The sequence below is a fragment of the Pectinophora gossypiella genome, chromosome 2 (assembly GCF_024362695.1).
Source record: "Pectinophora gossypiella chromosome 2, ilPecGoss1.1, whole genome shotgun sequence".
In the NCBI taxonomy this organism is placed as follows: Eukaryota; Metazoa; Arthropoda; class Insecta; order Lepidoptera; family Gelechiidae; genus Pectinophora; species Pectinophora gossypiella.
The window spans coordinates 978,396-999,600 of NC_065405.1; the positions used below are offsets into that span (position 1 = coordinate 978,396).

The window sequence follows — 21,205 nt, forward strand, 5'->3', positions numbered from 1 at the left end:
TCCCTCAAAGTTTTCGTTACGATGTCACTAACATTCTGTATATACCGCGATCAGTTCCAGGATTATTTAGAGAAAGGCCAGGTCAAGAGAATGGTCAACTCTCCGGCGATCATGCATGAAGGCTTTGATGAGAGTGGAAGAAGTGCAAATGATGTGTCAGGATCGAAGGAAGTGAAATTCTGTAGTCTCTGCCCACCTCAACGAGAAAAGGGCGTGATGTTATGTATCTATGTGTAAGCATGTTACTTTATGACATATACAAATCCGTCCTTACTACTTAATAGCATACTTACATACATAAACTCACGCCTATTTCCCACCGGAGTAAGCAGAGACTATAGAATTCCATTTGCTAATAGCATAGATCATATAATACTCACGTACCAATAGTAATTGCACAATTTATAACCTTTCTTCATTAAATCTATGCCTACTTAAATAGCTATCAGTTCACACATGTAATCGTGTTATCTCACGACAGAAACAGTGTCAGTGCATGCGTATGCGCAACCGCGACGCTTACTTGCAATCTTAATGTTAAGCCGGATTAACTCTTACATACGCTAATTATAATGTTAGCTTCTCGACCCAGCTTACAACTCTTGCGCTAGTTTCTTAGAGAAATGTTGATCGTAACAGCGAAAACCGCATGAAAATCCGTTTAGAGGTTCTCGAGATCAGCATATGTAGAGGACCTATTTATTTTTATGCTATATATTGATTGACCGACAGAAAAAGAATACTTATATCAGTACCCCGAGACAACATGTGGTTTTCTACCGATTTATGGCTCTGCCCACCCCCTTTAGATTCTACAGGCGTGTATTATCATCTCCCTAGCATTATCCCATTTTTCATAGGGTCCGCTTACCTAACGTAAAGATTTGACAGGTCCGATTTTTTATAGAAGCAACACTAACCCGTGAAGGGAAACCCAGCCCAATTAGGTCAGGTCACATACCTCCGAAAGTGCATTTCTCGGGAATGTGGGTTTCCTCACGATGTTTTCCTTCACCGCTGAGCACGTGATAATCATTTATGATTCAAACATGAATTTGAAAACGAATTCGACAATCATTGGTTTAGGCCTGTGCTGGATTCGAACCTGTGACGTCAAAGTGAGAGGCAAGCGTTCTACCAACTGGGCTACCTCGGTTCCCAGCTCCTTACAGGCGTGTAATCATAGTCATAGTCATTTATTGATAATAATAATTACACGTCACAGATATTACAAAATTCAATTAAATTAAATATTACTACGGAATTCAATTACATTAAAATATATTATCAATTACATGTCGTCAAAACTATAGAATGCCTGCTCAATAAGCCATTTTTTAAGTTTATGTTTAAATATAGTACAATTCTTTGCTTGTATGATATGGTCAGGCAGTTTGTTGTACACTCCCGGGGCCATGACATGCACAGTTTTCGCGCTCCTCCGGAGCCTATGAGGCACCCCGTCGAGTATATGCGCGCGCCGAGCATCGTGTCCTCGTCTGTCACCTCTGCAACTGTACAACTCTCTATTGTTGTACGCATAAAGAGCAGTCTGGTATATAAGTCTGGTATGTATTATGAATGTGTTAATTATACTTTCATGTAATTGCCTGTCGGGAAACATTTAGTATCAAGTTTCATAGTCATGTTTACGTATGATGTTATTTTACTGGTAACAGTTTAATTAACGAAGTTTTAACGACCTATAATAAAATATTGATTTATTAAGATGTATTAATATGATATCGGAGTTTATAGTTGATTATCTCAGTATATTTTAACGATCAATGTTATTAATATTTGCTAATAATTTGCGTGGTATACATATATTACATTTCTTTAGTATCTAACTAATAGGCTATAGTTTCCAACTAGTCAAATCAGTTACTTTTTACTTAACGTCAAAACACGAAATTACTTAGGAATTTGTATGAAAAAAACAGACTGTGATAAAGTGTCGGCCTTATTATTACGTTTTTCTTGATTAAAATTCTTAAATAGAAAAAAAAGGAATTGTTTGTCGTAAGTTTTAGATCTGTCTTAGGTATGTAGTAATCAGAATTTCATAATTTATCTTGAACCTAGTAGGTAAACCAATCGGTCAAAAATGTATTTACACCATAAACGAAACAGTTACGTTGACGTTCAAAAAGCGCTGACTGTGTAAGCCAATTTTGAATAACATTAAATTTAAAAAAATTTAAACTCCCGATCAAAAAAAGTACTCAATTATTATGAGAAAAGGTTAAAAATGTTAAACCCCATAAAAAGCAAAAAATAACTTATCCCACATACTTACATATATGCTTGCAAGCAAACGGAGCGTGTAACATTCCTGTCACACTTAACAAACGACCTGATGACCTTGAAGACGTGAACCGATTTCCACCAAACATAGCTAAGAACACTCTCGACTGATATACCTTTCAAACAAAAAAACCCGCATTAAAATCGGATCATCCGTTTGGGAGCTACCATGCCACAGACACACATACACATTTACACAGACACGTCAAACTTATAACAAACACCACGTCGTTTTTGCGTCATGGGTTAAAAAAATATTTTTGAATTTTGAATTTGAATTTTGAATTGGAATACAGCCGTGAGCTTATGTTATGTTGTGTATGTTACGATAATCAAATCAGCATTTCCTCCTAACGACTCAGGGTGTGAAAGTTCATTAACTCATAGTATGTAACCACGTGTTGAACAATGTTTATAACGGCCACTAGTGCGCCGGAGGCGGTCGGAGCGCGGCTTTCTATTCTATCACCCGGCACCCTCAGGGCACGTGTAATAGGTACACATGCTTAAGAAATATTGGACTAGTTAAACGGCCTCCCTGGCCCCGTGGTTTGAGCGTTGTGCTCACGGTCCGGAGGTCCCGGGTTCAAATCCCGGTGGGGACATATCACAAAAATCACTTTGTGATTCCCAGTAAAGTAAAGAAGATCGGAGGGCACGTTAAGCCGTTGGTCCCGGCTATTAGCCGTAAAAACACCTCCACCAACCCGCATTGGAGCAGCGTGGTGGAGTATGCTCCATACCCCCTCCGGTTGATTGAGGGGAGTCCTGTGCCCAGCAGTGGGACGTATATAGGCTGTTTATGTTATGTTTTGTATGATTCCTAGTTTGGTTAGGACATTACAGGCTGATCACCTGATTGGCATCATATTTGATTTACGCGTTCATTCACAACAGCTTAACATCTTAGGCTGCTGTGGGTGGGGTCATGAACTAAATATGTTTGTTTTTATCAGTTTTAGACAGTTTTGATCGATGGGACTGGCATAACAAACTTTGTTGAAAGCCTCATGCATTTTTTTCATTGTGCATGGTGTAATGGAATTCCATAGCCGTGAGTATGTTAAAAGCCCCAAAATAAAAGAAAAAAAAATATTTCTATGTCCTGAGTGACTGAGCAACACGAACCCCACGGAAAGGGAGGGGGGGTGGCGAAATCTTTAAAATGACGTGTGTAACTGAGGAAAATAAAAATAATTATTTTCAAGCTTTTGACGTACTTACTTTCAATAAGTAACTTGGGCCTATCGCAGCAATTAACCCAGACTTTTTTATTTTTTTTATTTTCGTCAGTGTGTCCTCCGGCATAGGGCCAGAGACTTTGCACATCCGAAAACTTATGAGCCACAAATTTTTTTACTCTAGTGTTGCAGAGGTTACCACACCTCACAACCCATACGATAGAAGAAGTGTAGTAGGTGCGTGTAATAACCCCATGGACAATAGGCGATAAATAAGTCTCGGACAAGAGGTGACACGTAGTGAAAGTGCCCACATGAGAACTAGTCGAAGTTTCCCATCTATACATGGGGATATTGCCATGAGCTAGAATGGCATTGACAAGGATTGAGGCCTGAGTAAAATGGCCTAATATTTACCATAATACTATAAGCGATCCGTTAGTAATCTGTTTTTTTTTCTCTCTCTCTCTCTCTCTGTGTTTATACACAACACACAAGTGTGTACATTGTTTTAAGTTTACGCGGTTATTATCATAATTAAAGCACATAATAACGGGTTCTTACCGCGTTTAAATGGGGATATGAGACTCCCGAAATTTCGACACTGTTGCAAGTGCCATGATCACGGGAAAAAAACCCAACCTACTCCACTCCAATCTCATCAGTCATCCCGTTATCATGGCACTTTCAACAGTGTCGAAATATCGGGAGTCTCATATCCCTATTTAAACGCGGTAAGAACCCGTTATTATGTGCTTTAATTACACAAATGTGTGTTTTGTTGTGTTTGTTGTTGTGAGTCTGTTCTGTGTTAGTGTTGTCGAAGGTTTCAAGTTACAGTCCCTATGACTCGCCTCTTCCGTCCTGCATTGCCATACCCATGGCTCCTATCTCCGTCTCAGCAATGTTTGAGGTCTTCACCCGTATCTGGGCAAGGGTTCTACGTCATACCCCGTAGGTTTGGATCTCTATCCGAACCCAGCCATCGCACTCCGGTCCGCCCACCCCCGTAGCAAGGACGCGCCGAACAGGAATTGCCCCAGTAGGCAGAGAAGATGACTCTCCCTTCCCCTCCCTGGAGCCGGGTTAATGGTTTTTCATGAAACAAAAGCTAAACTTTTTATTTACTAAGTACTTACCCAAAATAATACAAATTGAATAATAATGATTCTCTGGACTTTCTCCCGACGACGCGCGACGGTAAGAAAAAAAAAACACAATTCCAAACACAACTTTATTTACCAGTATAATACAAATCTCGTCACCGTATCTTCACGTAGTGTCAACGTAATAGCATCACGTATCACAGTAGTATTATAGTATCAATAGTATCAAGTGTCAGGTGACAAAATGTTCGTATAAAAACAAGAGAGAGTGGGGCAAAAAATATTGTGGGACGAAAGGTTACGTAAAGGTTGGACGCCGATCAAACATCACGTATCGAATTTGTTATAAAAAGGTGTTAGAAGAAAGTAAAATGGGGCTTAGGTTAGACCGGCAAAGAAACTCACGCCTATAATATCTAATGGGGTGGGTATCTAAGTTCTCAATAATACAATCCTTGTTGAGGGTGCATACAGATGAAATGATTAACGAAAGCAAAAAACATTACGTGCTGTATTTTATATTGAAAAAACTGACAAAGACATTTAAATAACAATGGAACGTAATAAAATTGACATGTATAAAAATAAACTTAATAACACCAAGGAGGCCGTTGTTAACACTGCCCACCCTAGTGCGCTAGCACTCTAATGGGGTCGGCAGAGGTACAAAGTACCAATAACACAATTAATCCCCGTATTCCGTTTCTGATATTTCTTCTTCTTATCGTAGTGGTTAGAGCGTTGGTATCTGGATGTCCCAGGATCGAAATTATTTAGTAAGGACTGGAGGAGGTTTGTAAGGAGGAAAGGAGGTTGATTACCCGATCATCAGAAAGTAATCTTACTTTAGTAAGGTTCAGCTGATCCGTACCTTAAAGGTGTTAAGCAGTCAGTTCCCCCGCATGTTACTTAAGTAAATATGTAGTCGTTACATGCCACCGGGGTTGATAAGGTCGGTCATTCACCTCACAACCCAAGAACAACACTTCATAATCTCAACTCACTACAGTCTAAACTATCATTAAAACTCTCGTTACGCAAAATGACCATGTATCAGCTATTTTCCCGGTTTTTTGCGAATCTCAATTCGTCATGCGTAGACAGCCTGCGATTTGGCGAAACGATCGAGCGTAAAATCAGCTTTTCTCGTGATTAAATCATTATGGATTATGCGACACGAACGGGGCACCGAACTCTGTACTATGTAATCACCTGTCTGATATGATTTTCTCGCTTGTTCTACATACATACATAAACTCACGATTTCGCACAGTGAACTGTCATTGAAAAAAATATAAGGGTTTGATATGTCACTTTAACGTCAATAGGAGATTTCCTTTTTTAGATTTAAAACATTGATAAGCTATAATATTTATAACTCTCCGTGAGTGGTTAGAGCGTTACGCTCACGATTTGGAGGTCCGGCTTCGTTTGCCGATGGTGACATTGTCGAAATCACTTTGTGAGACTGTATTTTGTTTGATAAAGACTTTTCAGGCTTGAATCACCTGATTATCCGAAAAAGTAAGATGATTCCGTGCTTCGGAGGGCACGTTAAGCCGTTGGTTCCAGCTATTAGCCGTAAAATCACATCTACCAACCCGCATTGGAGCAGCGTGGTGGAGTATGCTCCATACCCCCTCCGGTTGATTGAGGGGAGGCCTGTGCCCAGCAGTGGGACGTATATAGGCTGTTTATGATATGTTGTGTATGATACAAAGTTTCAACTTGCTAATCATACTTATAATATATCGTCGTCAGCATGTTTTGAAGGCCAGGGTCCTGCATTGGGATGTATATTATTTATGTGTGTGTGTCTCTTAAGACATGAAATTCTCATAAATTTAATACAAAAAACTTTAAATACTTAGCGACAATAAACTTACTAAGAAGTACGTGAACTTGAATGCATTATTTTTTCTCTAACGTATGGTTATGCAGATTAATTGCAATCGCATTAATCTTAGTAGAAGAAGTTGCTTGACTTGTTGAAGCGTGACTTGTTTACTATAATTACTACAATAAAGTGTTCGAGGCATATACATGGTGTTATAGTGACATCGTAACGAATACGTAGGGGGATATTTCAGACTATCATTCTGGGTCAGTATCAAGTGGAATGTTCCGTCGCAAAATTTATATTATTTTCAATTCTTTACTTTTGAGATAGAAAATTTCACTTGATATTAACTCAGAATAATCAGCTAAATCATTCCCCTCGGTATTCGTGTTTTCACTTACACCCCGTACAAGTACATACAAGCCTGTCATTTTCTTATTCGTTTAAAAAGAAAGGGACGGGTAATCGACAGGGATAAAATTTATGGAATACACGTCAATTTTAAGCATAAATTTTAAAAAAAAACGGTCTAAAAATTTTACATCGGCCAATAACCCGACAGAAATAAGTAGACAACACGTCAAAGGGATCGCATACCAGCGAGATGCCTATTTTATTCGCACGGGTAATTCATTCATTTTAAAATTAACTTGTTGACAATCATCGGTCCCTTTCCTTTTCGGCGGGTAAGAAAATGACGGGTATAACTTAAAATAAAATTAGGAAGAGTCTGCAGGAATCGGGGCCAGTATTGAAGTATCTCATCAAAACTAAAAATAGAAATGGGTTACCAGTTACAAATTGGCAAATTAGCACTGACCTAAGATTTCTACCGGTGAAGAACTGATTATCATACTATTATCTAGAGGTCGACGGCCGATCTATTACGTGTGTAGAATTTCACTTTCGATCGGCGCGCGCGCATCGAGCGATCGCCTACAGTTGTCAGACCAACCGATTAATTAGGTGTTTCGTCATAACGTGCTTTCGAATCGATGAAAGCTTTGCCATTCGAAGAAATGTTTTAATTTGAATATTTTATTTAAACTTTAGTTTTAGGCGATGGGTTTCTGTTTTATTTTTTGTGATAGCTCAGTTCGTAGAACACGTGTCTTAAGTTGTAAGATCACGGGTTCGAATTCTGGCTGGGGCTCTGAATCACTGACTTCGCTGAATGAGTTTGAATTTATTTAGGTTTGGATCATAGTCTCATGTAAAAAGGGGAGGGGGGAGCCTAGTGCCACGAATCCCGAATACTACTTGATATCAATTATCTATAATCCAAACATGAATTCGAACTTCATCACCAGCCCATTAACGTCCCCACTGCTGGGGCACGGGCCTTCCCTATGGATGGATGGAAGTCCGGGCCTTAAACCACCGGGCCCAGTGCGGATTGGTGGTTATTAACGACTGCTAATGCAGCCGGGACCAACGGCTTAACACATTAGATGCCATGGGGGTCACCGGTGACCGGCACTATGTGATTTCAATGAGGCCATGGGGGTCACCGGTGACCGGCAAGGTAGACCAATGTTTGGACGTTCGCTAAGCGTCGCCGGTCACGCGTATACTGCGTTTTTACACGCAATATGACCCGCGCGGCGCCCAGGAACATTGCTTACTGCTTGGTTCCGAGTTATTTTTCTAAGTTTTTGAGTTATGTTCGAAAATATGGTGAGTAGAAGAAAAATTTTGGTTTTTTTTGTATGTCACATTTATTATTATAATTATATTAAATAAGAAACCAAAAATGTCAAATAATCATACTTTTAATTAAAGTCTTTATTCTCTTATAAAATTAACTGAAAATAATGAAATAAAAAATGTAATCTTCTAACATTTTTTTTGGAAATGAACAAAAAAATTTAACATACAATATTCTTTTCTATGCATTATAATCGAAATACGTGTAACAAAATAATAATAATAAATCAGTGCAATAACTACAAGTAGCGATGTTTCTTGTTGAAACACATCAAGCAATAATGTGGCTTCAAAGGACAGTCAGGACAAAAAGTGGTTACTTTTTTTGTTTTATTTTTTGCAATCTTCCTGCCCAAATTTTGCGTATTGGCTTTATAACAACCTTGACACCACCTACGTGTTATGCGGGCTGGCCCATCTTTGGTTTTCAGCTCGTGCTTTAGACGTCTTGGGCGGGAAATTGCAACGAGAGCTTCGCTTCCCGTTCCGGTTTCGACGAAATGTTTCACAATTTCTTTTCGGAATTGAACAACTGAAATATTTTTTTTGGTTGTCATTTTGTACAGAACCATTGCGTTTACCATCGCCGTATTGAGCAATAATTCACAAGCCAGTTTCCGGTACCATTTTACCGTCTTTCGAAGTGGTGAAGAGTATGCAGTCATTTGGTCGGAGCTAAGCGAATAGGTGCGAAAGAGACAGATGACCGGCACTGTGATCCGCGTGGCCTATTGCAATGAATTTACAATCTATGGGCCACGGCGCCCACCGGTGACCGCATTTAAAAAAAACCGTATTTTTTCGAAAAGTACCTTTCAAAACAAAAAAATATTTTGTGTACATATCTATGAAATCGTCTACTATGTATATGTGAAATGGCTTGAACAGTAAATATTGGTCAAATTAACGTGGCATCTAATGTGTTAACGTGCCTTCCGAAGCACGGAGGAGCTCGAGATGAAAACTTTTTTTTTTGTGGTCACCCATCCTATGACCGGCCTTTGCGAAAGTTGCTTTACTTCAACAATCGCAGACCGAGCGCGTTTACCGCTGCGCCACCGAGCTCTTCCGCCGAATTCAAACTTAAAAAGTCAAAAAATAAAATTCAAAAATATTTATTTTTCAAAATTGGCTTACAAAGTTAGCGCTTTTTGAACGTCAAACATAATTAAATTACATATTATGTAACTAGCTGTAAAACTACTACCACATCGGAATCTGTAACGCTGAGGGAAAGACGTGGCCAGAAAACCTCCCAGCACAGGGCCCTAGTCCTACTGTTTCATGTTTTCCTTTCTTTTCTTTTAATCCAGTTTGTATTACATAATTTATAGACTTAAATACAATGGTATTCCAATTACAGTCGGTGGAAGGAAAGTGAAACATAAAGAGTTTATGTGACTTTATCACAGAAACAGTGTTTTATGAGCTCCCTGACAGAAGCAGGCCTGTCCACATACGCAGCACCCGATCACGAGTTGACGCGAAAGCCAGCCATCATCAATTTCAGTGGTTGACTACCCGAGCCGAGATTCGAACCTATAAAATCAATACCACGTGTATCTTATCAATACCCTTTCTTGGCGTACCTATTACTTTACTTGCACTTTCTTCACAGTAATATTACCTCTCGCAACACCGTTAAGGCTTGGCCACTTGAAAGCGAGCTGTTAAATCGTAAATCTTCGCTGTCATAATATTTTATTGGCCATTGAGAAACATGTGACATTATGTATGAAAGCCACCTGACCATAAGTGTTGTTATAAGCCCATATTATGTATTATACATACATGAGCGACCCGCCCCGGCGTCGCTCGGGTGCAATGCTGAGGAAAAAATGAAATTATTTACGACATCACATTAAAAACTTCCGCCGCCGTTGCCCCCGCCGTCGCAGCCGTTGGTCCCGGCTGCATTAGCAGTCGTTAATAACCATCAATCCGCACTCTGTCCGCGTGATGGTTTAAGGCCCGATCTCCCGACCCATCCATAGGGAAGGCCCGTGCCCCAGCAGTGGGGACGTTAATGGGCTGATGATGATGATTAAAAACTTCAAAAATTACAGTATTTCTTCACTATTTAATGGATATTATTATACATATAAACCTTCCTCTTGAATCACTCTATCTATTATAAAAATCCCATCAAAATCCGTTGCGTAGTTTTAAAGATTTAAGCGTTGTTTAATACTATATAGTGATTAATGATTATGTTATAAAACACACATAACTTAAGCCCGCGACTATATACCAATTGGTGTAGTCAGAGGTCACATCCAACGCAAGATGAACTTCTTCTTCTTCTATCGTGTGGGTTGTGAGGTGGATTACCAACCCCACCAACAATGGTGTCAGGGTTACTATTAAGCCGCCAAAGGTCCCTGGTATAGTTACTTACATCAGTAAGTAGTAACCGAGACCAACGGCTTAACGTGTCTGCCGAAGGACGGACATTCAGATGACCAGCCTGTAATATCCTAACGAAACTAGGGATCACAAAGTATTTTTTGTGATATTTCCCCACCGGGATTCGAATCCGGAACCTCCAGATCGTGAGCCTAACGCTCAGTTACTGGATCACGGAGACCGTAAGATGAACTAAGTAGCCACAACTCACCGAGCTTTCTGTTAGACCAACATAGGTGGTCTGGTTTTTATGATTATTTATAACATAAAATATATAGCTCGTAAACAGAATATCATGTGAAAATCATTGAAAACCACAGAGCTAGGAAAACAAGCATATAACAGGGCACACATTTGCGTAGATTTTTTTTACATTTGCCTTGGTATTAACTACTTGGTCGGGTAATATATGTGCGGTCAATATTCTATATAAGTACTTATAATAAGCCGCACCCACTCGTATGAGTGTTGACGTAACCTGAGAATCGAACTGGTCCCATCGAAACGTCTGCGAATTTCGCTTTCATCTACCATTGCCATTCCGTTGTATGTTATGTAATTAATTAACATTTCGAGAAGGCATGAGTTACTTTTATCTTCGTTATAAGTTTAAAAACGAAAACCCGATTACGGAAAATCTCGCTCTAAAAACTATGAAACAAGAAAATAGGTATATTTCTCTGAAATTCTTTCGAAGTGGTGTTTAGAAGATAGCCTTGGTAAACAAACTCAAGGACAAATTGGCATATGACGACGGCAATCCTCTAAATCAACCCTGGTGTCAGGGTTATTACGTAGTAACCGAGACCAACGGCTTTATGTGCCTTGCGAAGCACGGATCATCTTACTTTCGGACAATCAGGTGATCAGCGTGTAATGTCCTAACCAAACTAGGGATCACAAAGTGATTTTTGTGATATGTCCCCACCGGGATTCGAACACAGGACCTCCGGATCGTATACATAAATGCATACATTTTGTTGGTGGTGCGACCGTGGTATCCTAGTGTAACATGGCCCTTATCAGTCGATCTGAGGTCATCTAACCTAGACTGTTTCCAGACCACAATAATCATTGTGGAAACTGTGTCACATAGCTCGTAATTGACTCAATCACGTCTTTAAAGCTAAGATAAGACGCAATAAAAATTCCCAAGGTACAAAACTGACATACAAAACTGTTTGAAAAGTCATTGTTTTCAGTCAAATTTTAAACTTTACAAGTCAATGTACTTTTGAGCATAATTTAAATACCAAGCTGACAAGTCGAGCTTAGAAATGTAGTCGAGCTTATGTTCAATGTTATAAAACAGGATAAATAATTATTATTGATCGAAATTAATAAAAACGAAAAGTTGAATTTTGACAAACTAATATTAGTAATTCTTTTTTAATGCTCTTATCCCCTGTTGGAATGTAGAGCTCGAATAACAGATTTCCGCACCTCGCGGGCTTCTGCATCCTCTGTAGCTTTCTTCCATGACGCGAGTTTTTAATTCCCGGTCAATCGGGCCTGGCCAGGTCTCTTTGGGCCGCCGTCTACCAAATATACATAAACATAAATAACCTATATACGTCCTACTGCTGGGCACAGGCCTCCCCTCAATCAACCGGAGGGGGTATGGAGCGTACTCCGCCACGCTGCTCCACTGCGGGTTGGAGGAGGGAACCACGGCTTAACGTGCCCTCCGAAGCACGGAATCAACTTATTTTTTTCAGACAATCAGGTGATTCAAGCCTGTAAAGTCCTTACCAAACATAGGACAGTTTCACAAAGTGATTTCGACATTGTCCCCATCGGGAATCGAACCCGGACCTCCAGATCGTGAGCCTAACGCTCTAATCACTAGACCACGGAGGCTGCTACCAAAAGTTGGCCTCTACCAAATAATTAAGTCGAAAAAATTATTGTTAGCACGCAATAAAATTAATTATCTTTAAAGATAAAGTTCACACCATCTGGCGTCGGAAGTACTACAAGTTTCGGACATGTTCGCGTTCGGTAAAAAAAACCCGTTAAAAGCGAAAGTTGTTTGCAGGACGAGCGGTCAGGAGTGTTACGTCATACAACCGGGTTTCTGGGTGATTCGCACCCAAAGGTTAATGAAGCCTCCTTTACGTAACACCGGTTGTTTTGGCAGAAAAAGTGTCATTTGACCACCTGTTATAAAGGAACTTAAACGTGGTAGTAATAAACTTATGTCATCTTCGAGACTGCCCTCTAGATCATGTCAAAGTGACAGTTCTTATATTAAAACAAGGGACTTGAGCACGATCTTGAGGGCAGTCTCAGCTGAGATTAGTCATATTTTCAGGTTAGGTAAGCGGACTCTGTGAAAAACGGGATAATGCTAGGAAGATGATGAGCCTGGAAAGTGTCTCATTGTAGGTTGTGTTTGGTTGTGGGTTGTGTTTGATCGCAGGTTGTGTTTGGTTGTGGGTGATTGTGGCCTGATACGAATTGGTGCGGGACGGAGAGTTACCATTGCGTTGCTAACTTAACATTTTTTTCTTCAGGTCTGGTGGCTGATTGCGGGACGGAGTTGGTACAACTCACGTGACCAGCGTTTGCGCAAGGTAAGCACTTGTTTGAGTACCAATTTATAATTAAAACACATAATAACGGGTTCTTACCGCGTCTAAAATAGGTATATGAGACTCCCGATATGATTTTATTTTTTAATTATGATAATAACCGCGTAAACTAAAAACAATGTACCAATTTAAACTTTAGATGAGGTTTACTACTTATAAAATATATCTAAAGTAAATAGGTACCTGCCTACATGTAAATAATTTTCGCTATGAAATATTATTACATTTACCTAATTGGAGATGTCCTTAGAAAAGGTTTAGTACGATCTACTCTGAGCCGGCGTGCGTGTATGAAACGATTGTTGAATGTGGAGGCCAGAGAAGAGTGTCAGGATCGAAATAAATGGAATTCCATAGTCTCTGCTTACCCCGGTGGGAAATAGGCGTGAGTTTATATATGTATGGATGTATGAAAAAGTCAGCAGATGTTAAGACTTGTCATTTATTTAAAATTTAAGAGGAAGGCACTTGACGGTGTAGCTTTTTCCAGAATGTATAAAAAAACTTTATAATATCCAACCCTAACTTAACTTATTTCCAATTTCTTATATTCATAATTGAGATATTTGTGCAGTTTTTACACTTATATTTTTTTGGACGTTTCAATAAATTCAATAAAGAAATACAATGAAGCAAGTAAGCATGTAACCGCAACTTTAGAGCAACAAAAAGAAATCACCATCAAAACATTGTCGTAACCGCTTTGTTACAAGTTATACCAATATCTGACACCTTTTACTGTGTTACTTACAGTTGTCCGTAATTGTCATTTTTGTGTAAAAAAATCGGTCAAAAACGGTCTTAAATTTTAAAATTTATTCCTTATACAATCAGCGAAGGCAAGAACACCCCAATACAGGTTATGTCACATTTCAAAACGGATTTCTCAGGAATGTAGGTTTCCTTACGGGGTTTTTACTTCAGCACGCATCCAGACATGAATTCGAAACAAATCGAAAATCATTGGTTTAGGCCCCTGCTGGGATTCAAACCTGCGACCGCACATTGAGAGTCAAGCGTTCTTCCAACTGAGCTACCACGGCTTTCCGAAGCTACCATTGCACGTTCTAAATATTCCTCTCACCACAAGTCACAGCATAACTATTTTCCTATCCTAGAATGTTTTCCGACAACAGACTTAGGCTTATAATTTAGTTAGCTATGTCTTTGTCAGAGTAATTAGTGCAAGGTGGTCTACATTCTAGGCGTTATAGTGGTATTAGTACCACTCCCACCACCAGTGGTATGATCTCTCGTGGGAGACGAACGGATCACATGGCATTGTACTATTGTTGGTTGAGTTGGTAAGCTAGCGCAGTTGTAGGTAATAAAGAAATAGGTATAGGGGGATATTTTTAATGTATTTTAGACGGCAACTAAGTGACTCCGCCTGTAATGTCCTAGCTAAACAAAGGATCAACCCGCAGTCAAGCAGCGTAGTGAAGTATGCTCCATAACCCCTCTGGTTGATTGAAGGAAGGCCTGTGCCCAGCTATGGGCCGTATATAGACTGTTTATGTAATGTTGTGTTATATAAAATTAATATGGAAAAGGCTAGACCCGATAATGTGTCTGTCGTCCCATTTGGCGGTGACCACAAGTCTTCAAATTGTACTCATCTCAAACTCATAATTCGCACTTTGAATCGTCAGTTTTTGTATTATAAATAACTTTTTGTTCAACATCTCATCCGTTTAAACTACTGCAGATTCTCAACCTGTATAGCCGAAGGAAAGTAGCTGCAAGAATATGTATAATTCTTACAAATATGATCTCCACAGAAGACGCCCTAAACCGAGGTTCGCGCAGGCCTGCTGTCTTAAATTTTGTATCGGGTGAGAGCCCTCAACGCTCCCCATTTGTCCGGCAAAGTAGTTAATGTCATCTGCAGCAAATCTACAATAAGTTACGTCAAACATGACCCAACCTGTCTCCCAGGGGAGCTATGACCTCCCTGAATCCGCCCATGTCATAAGCAGCTGAACGTATGTATACCAAGTGTTAGATAGGACAGAATCGGCCTAATCTCGACTGAATGACCGAGGCTGCAGAAGCCCTGAAATAGGTTTGACCCAGTCCTCAGCCCTAGTCCTACTTACTCAACAACCAGATGTAAACGTAATTTATATGCTAATAGCATGTTAACCCGAAAAACAAGGTAATTAATGACACATGAACATCTCTAGAACTTTCGCTTAAACTCTCTCACGTTTTAATAGCAATTTTAGTAATCCAAGTAAACGCAACCGTAAAGCAATTAAAGATAATTAATTAGTAACAGGTTGTGCTAGGTTCGGCTTTTTTGGGATTTGATGAATCTACAAAAGCCGTGGTAACCTAGTTGGAGGAATGCTTGACTCTCATTGCGAGGTTGCAGGTTCAAATCCAGCGTGGGCTGAAACTAAACTAATGATTTTCTAATTCGAATTGACTTGATACATACATACATAAACTCACGCCTATTTCCCACCGGGGTAAGCAGAGACTATAGAATTCAATTTGCTTCGATCCTGACACACTTTGAATTGATTTGATATTCAGGTTTATGTCTTAATTGATTATCAATATTATCATGCACTCAGCAGTGAAAGAAAACATCGTGAAGACACCCACATACCCGAAAAAAAAAACACAGATATGTGCGTATTTCCTCCTGGTTGGAAGATCAGATGGCCTTCGGCTCTGTAAAAAACCAGACCCGTCAAATCTTCAGGTTAGGTTAGAGGACCCCGTGAAGACCCGGAAAACATTATCTAGGAGCTTTAGGACACATTATGCCGCTGCTTTTTTCTACCGCGCGGCGAAAAACTCGTAGTGCGCGCCTGGCCTTAAGGGTAAGGTTAACGCATGTGTGTGTAAGGTGAGTGTGTTTTATCACAGATAATAATACTAAACATGAAATTATACCGTTTCACAGCCATCAATCTTACTCTCGACCCGTTGATTGATTTCCGTGCATTTTGGTCAAAATACCACAAACAAACGCCTCCAGCTGCATTTACCCTGTGATATACTGACGTCAGCGAGGCAAATTGTTTTCTAACAGCCATACTAGTTCATTTGACATAATTTACGATGGTGTTGCAAAATTTTGGCACCGCTTATTTGCGAAATAGCAACGAATTAGCAATGTATACGATTAACATACCTTCACACTTTATCTGGCAAAGTGTACTGTTAAAATGGCCACATCGAAGTAATTCATCTGAGAAAGCAATATTGCTATTTGACATTTGTTTGTATTGCGCACTTACTTCTATATGCGCAAATGTCAAATTGCAATATTGCTTTCTTAGATGAATTTTATTGCATCGATGAAATTAAATGAAATTTATTCGCTCTAGAGTGGTACAAAAGATCTTAAATAAAAGTCCATCACTCAACCATACAGCGTGCGAATATTAATATTAAATAACTTATAATGAAAGGAACATTCAATCTTTAATAAATCTGTCTCAAAAAAAAATAACTATAGATATTTGATATTTAGATGTGGCCATTTTAACTCCTCTGTTCATTGTGTTTAAGAGTATGTACCTAGTTAAGTAAGTATTTTCTTATCAGTAGCGAATCATTTAAAGGGATTATACTTATTTATGTCACGGGTAAAGTAAACTACTAAAAAAAGAAAAGCAAAACAAATACCTATGCTCAGGCGCAGTCTACATCATTTCAGAATGGATGGGCGATGGTTAATCTTCGCTTATTGATCAGAACGCGTTCACTGTCAATGATTTGTAGATTTCTCTGTTAGTGTGTCCAACGTTGGTTTTGCACTATTTTTGCATGTTTTTACTTACTGCACATCCAGGGGCTTATCGCTAGAAGCGATCTATACCACTCAAGCATCGAATGATTGGCCTCGTGAATATCTTCGGTTGTGTGGCGCAAGTTAAGCGGTTTAGCGGTTTAGTAACAGATATTTATTCTTGTTTTTTTTTTGTGAGACAGGATCGAAGTTAATAAGATTCCCGTCTCTGCTTACCCCGGTGGGAAATAGTCGTGAGTGCATGTATGTATTTATTTATTCTTTGATTTCTGACGTGGTTTTTTGCTACATAATTTGACGTAAAGGCGACGGTATCCACATCTTTTAATCATTATTAATATTCTTTTTATTGATCAATGATTTTCGTCGCTTTTAAGATTATTCGCTTGATAAAGATACCTTCAAAATATTCCGCGTCTACTTCTCCCTTACACCACCTCGCTTACATACAGAGTCGCATGCGCAAATCATTGCAATCTCAACATTCGATCGCCACTAATCGATCATCGATACTTAGTCTCGATTCTAAGGCCATTTCTCTGAAATATTCCGACTATCAAAGTTAGACTATATGATCTAAGTATAGATAGATAGATCATATCGTTTATGCGGCGGTGAATTTAACATCTGGAGTCGCGCGCGCAACGCAATCATCTTTATCGATCCTGCCTGATCGATTTGAACATGTCACACTTTCTTATTAAATAATCCGACTTTTTAGTTATGCCATATCGGATATAATGTTATTATGTACTAAATATTTTTGTCTAGATTAAGTTGCATCGTGAGGGAATCATTAAAATGGAATACTATGATTAATTAAAGTGAAAATTAGTGAAACACAAACTGCGCTTTCAGCTGCTTTAAAAAAGGTATATTTACGTCTTGAAAGATTTGGAATTAGGTAAGTAAGTACTTAATTTATTATTCAATCATACATACATACATACATAAACTCACGCCCGTGTTCCCCGAAGGGGTGGGCAGAACTACAAATAATCAAGAAACTATTTGCAGCCACTTTTGATACATAGTCCTAAGGTGGATAATGATAAACCGTATGATGATAGGTGTATCAATCAATAAATAATTCTTTAATATTCGAAATTCGCGATTAAAATAGGCCAGTGCCTCGTCTTCAGTTTTCAATATCCAATTTAGGCCAGTGCCTTGTCTTCAGTTTTCAATATCCAATTTAGCCCAGTGACTGGTCTTCAGTTTTCAATATCCAATTTAGGCCAGTGCCTTGTCTACAGTTTTCAATATCCAATTTAGGCCAGTGACTTGTCTTCAGTTTTCAATATCCAATTTAGGCCAGTGACTTTTCTTCAGTTTTCAATATCCAATTTAGGCTAGTGCTTTGTATTCAGTTTTCAATCTCTGTCATTTAAAATCCTTTCTTTGACAAAAAGAACTACCAGCCCTTACATCCCCTGAAGTCCCGATGAGACTCATTGGAAGATCCATAAGAATCAGTTTCGCTTCAGGATCCCAAGGACCCATCATCTCAACCTTGAAAGTTATAAAAATATAAGAACCCGCCAGACCAGAGTACTTCCTTCTCTTCAAAGACTCAGCTATAGTAGACGCCGCCCAGGGGCGTGATGAAGTACCGTCCAGATCTGACAGCAACCAATAACCAATATAACCACCACCATATTACAATAACAAATTGCCTAGAATATTACTCAGCATATGCCTGGTTAAATAAAAAGCGCTCCTAAGCAGCATTAGAGTTTTCAATAGAAAAATATGCATTATCTACTAGTAACATCAAATTCCGCCATTGTTATGTCGTGACTACAAAGGCTTTCGTCCATGTGTGAATCGCCTATGAGTTGCGCCAGCGCACGCCGCGTCCGGCCGACGCACGCGCAGCGCAATCTCAGCCATCGATCCTCGCTAATTGATCACTCGCACCTGTCCTCCGCCGCATTTCTCTGAAACACTATCTTTCGTTTTCCACCACTTAATATTAGCCGTCGTCTGTTTGTTTGTTTTGCCGCCTCGGAATGTTCTCGATATCGGATGACATATTTAGAGGAACGAAGTACTTATCGTCGTGGGATTTGTTTTAGCATTAGACTCATTTGTTTATTTAGCGCGGGAGCTAATTAGTGGGCTGTCTACTGGTCGATATGTGGTCGATGTGTGGTGGGAAGTTGTGTGAGGAATTTTGTAATAGGTAAAGTTGTAATCTGCATGACTGCTGACTAGAATCGACAGTGTGGCAAAAAAAAATTCCTTTTTTTTAGGGTTCCGAACCTCAAATGGTAAAACGGAATTATTATAGGATCACTTTGTCTGTCCGTCTGTCCGTCGAGACATTTTTCTCGGAAATGCGCGGAGGTATCTAGTTAAAATTAATATGTAATACTTATGTCTGCTGTCAACGGCCTCTGTGGTCCAGTGGTTGAGCGTTGGGCTCACGATCCGGAGGTCCTGGGTTCCAATCCCAGTGGGGACAAATCACAAAAATCACTTTGTGATCCCTAGTTTGGTTAGGACATTACAGGCTGATCACCTGATTGTCCAAAAAGTAAGATGATCCGTGCTTCGGAAGGCACGTTAAGCCGTTGGTCCCGGTTACTATTTACTGATGTAAGTAAGTAATCGTTACATGAGTCATGTCAGGGGCCTATGACGGCTCAATACTAACCCTGACACCAGGGTTGATGGGGTCGGTAATCCACCACACAACCCACACGATAGAAGAAGATGTCTGCGGTCTCTGAAGCCGTATTTTTTAATAAAATACTGAGTAGGGTTCGTAATTTTAACACCTGTAAGACGGTTCTATCGCACGGCATCTAATTGTAAGTTCTCTTAGTAATCTGCAGTGATATAATTTCTATTAAATTACTTCCTTGCACAGCTATATGACCTCAGGCTATGAGCGCAACGGCCAATATAAATTACATCTTCTGCGTTTACAATCTTTCGCTCCGGTTTTATCAACATCAGTCTCTCTCTCTCTCTCTATTTAAGAGCTGCGCTCTTGTCGGTGGAGTAATCGCCATTCCTCTCTTCTTCCCGCCAAAACCTTCACCTCCCGATACGACACGACCTGCACCATCTCTTTTATTTGTTTCATAAATGTTATCCTAGGTCTACCCCTTCCTCTCTTCCCTTCAATTTTTCCTTCTATAATGTTTGTTATAAATGAATCGTGTCGTATCATGTGGCCAATCATATTTCCTCTCCGGTACTCTATAGTCTTCAATATGGTTCTCTTTTCTTTCAACATCAGTCTACACATACTAATGTCTGTCTCGCATTTACTGTAATGTAATTATATCGTATACCTAAAGATTGCCTGGAAGAAATTTGCTACCTTAGTAATAGGGCCTTTTGTACTGTATGCAGAAATCAGAAATCAAAATCATTTATTCAACGTAATTATCATAGATAAACTTGTTGAAGGTCAATGTAACATTTTTGAATTTACGTCATTTCGCAAGGTGTTATGGCTGAGGGGAAGAAATGAGAAGAAACTGCAACAGCAACACATCTTTTAAAGGGTACACATTACAAGTTATTTAATAACTAGAGGAACACATTCAATACCAGACATTTTTATCATTTAGGTAGTCATTAATCTAATAATAAGCTTTTTTACATAAAGTAAGCTTCACATGACATTTTATTATTCGTTGAAAAAGAAACGGACGGGTAATCGACAGGCATACAATTTATGGAATACACGTCAATTTTAAGCAGAAATCTAAAACAACCGTCTAAAAATTTTACATCGGCCAATAACCCAACAGAGTTAAATAGACAGCACGTCAAACGAATTACATACCAACGAGATGCCTATTTTATTCGCCCGGGTTATTCATTCGTTTTAAAATTAACTTGTTGACAATCATCCGTCCCTTTCCTTTTCGACGGATAAGAAAATGACGGATATAACTTAAAATAAAATTAGGCGGTGTCTGCAGGAATCGGGGCAATTGTATTGTAAATTAGGTGTCTAAAGGGTAGTGAAGTATTATTTTTGTAAGAAATAGGACCACCCCTATTAGAGGCTCACGCCTATTGCCATTAACCGGGCACAATTCTGCTGTTAGTTAGAAAAGAATCGATCCACCTAATATCGACTGATACATCACTATGAAAAACGTTTATTAGAACGCTCATTACAACGTCTCACCACTATCTTATGTATGCGTACTTTGACAAACCGTCTTACCGCGCATTGAGACTATCATAAAATAGATAGATAATCACTAATTTTACAGTCACGAGCAAGATCATGTACCCACTTTAGAACCCTGTCGCACTATCATATT

General features: G+C 39.3%; 1 protein-coding gene across 2 annotated transcripts in view; it reads left to right on the forward strand.

Moving 5' to 3' along the window:
* The window catches only part of LOC126373544 (uncharacterized), a 214,569-nt gene that overhangs the window by 60,850 nt on the left and 132,514 nt on the right, over positions 1-21,205 (forward strand). For both annotated transcript variants that reach the window (XR_007567327.1, XM_050019668.1), the window contains exon 2: positions 13,064-13,123. The gene's annotated coding sequence lies outside the window, so the exon portion shown is untranslated. The remainder of the gene's footprint in view (positions 1-13,063; positions 13,124-21,205) is intronic.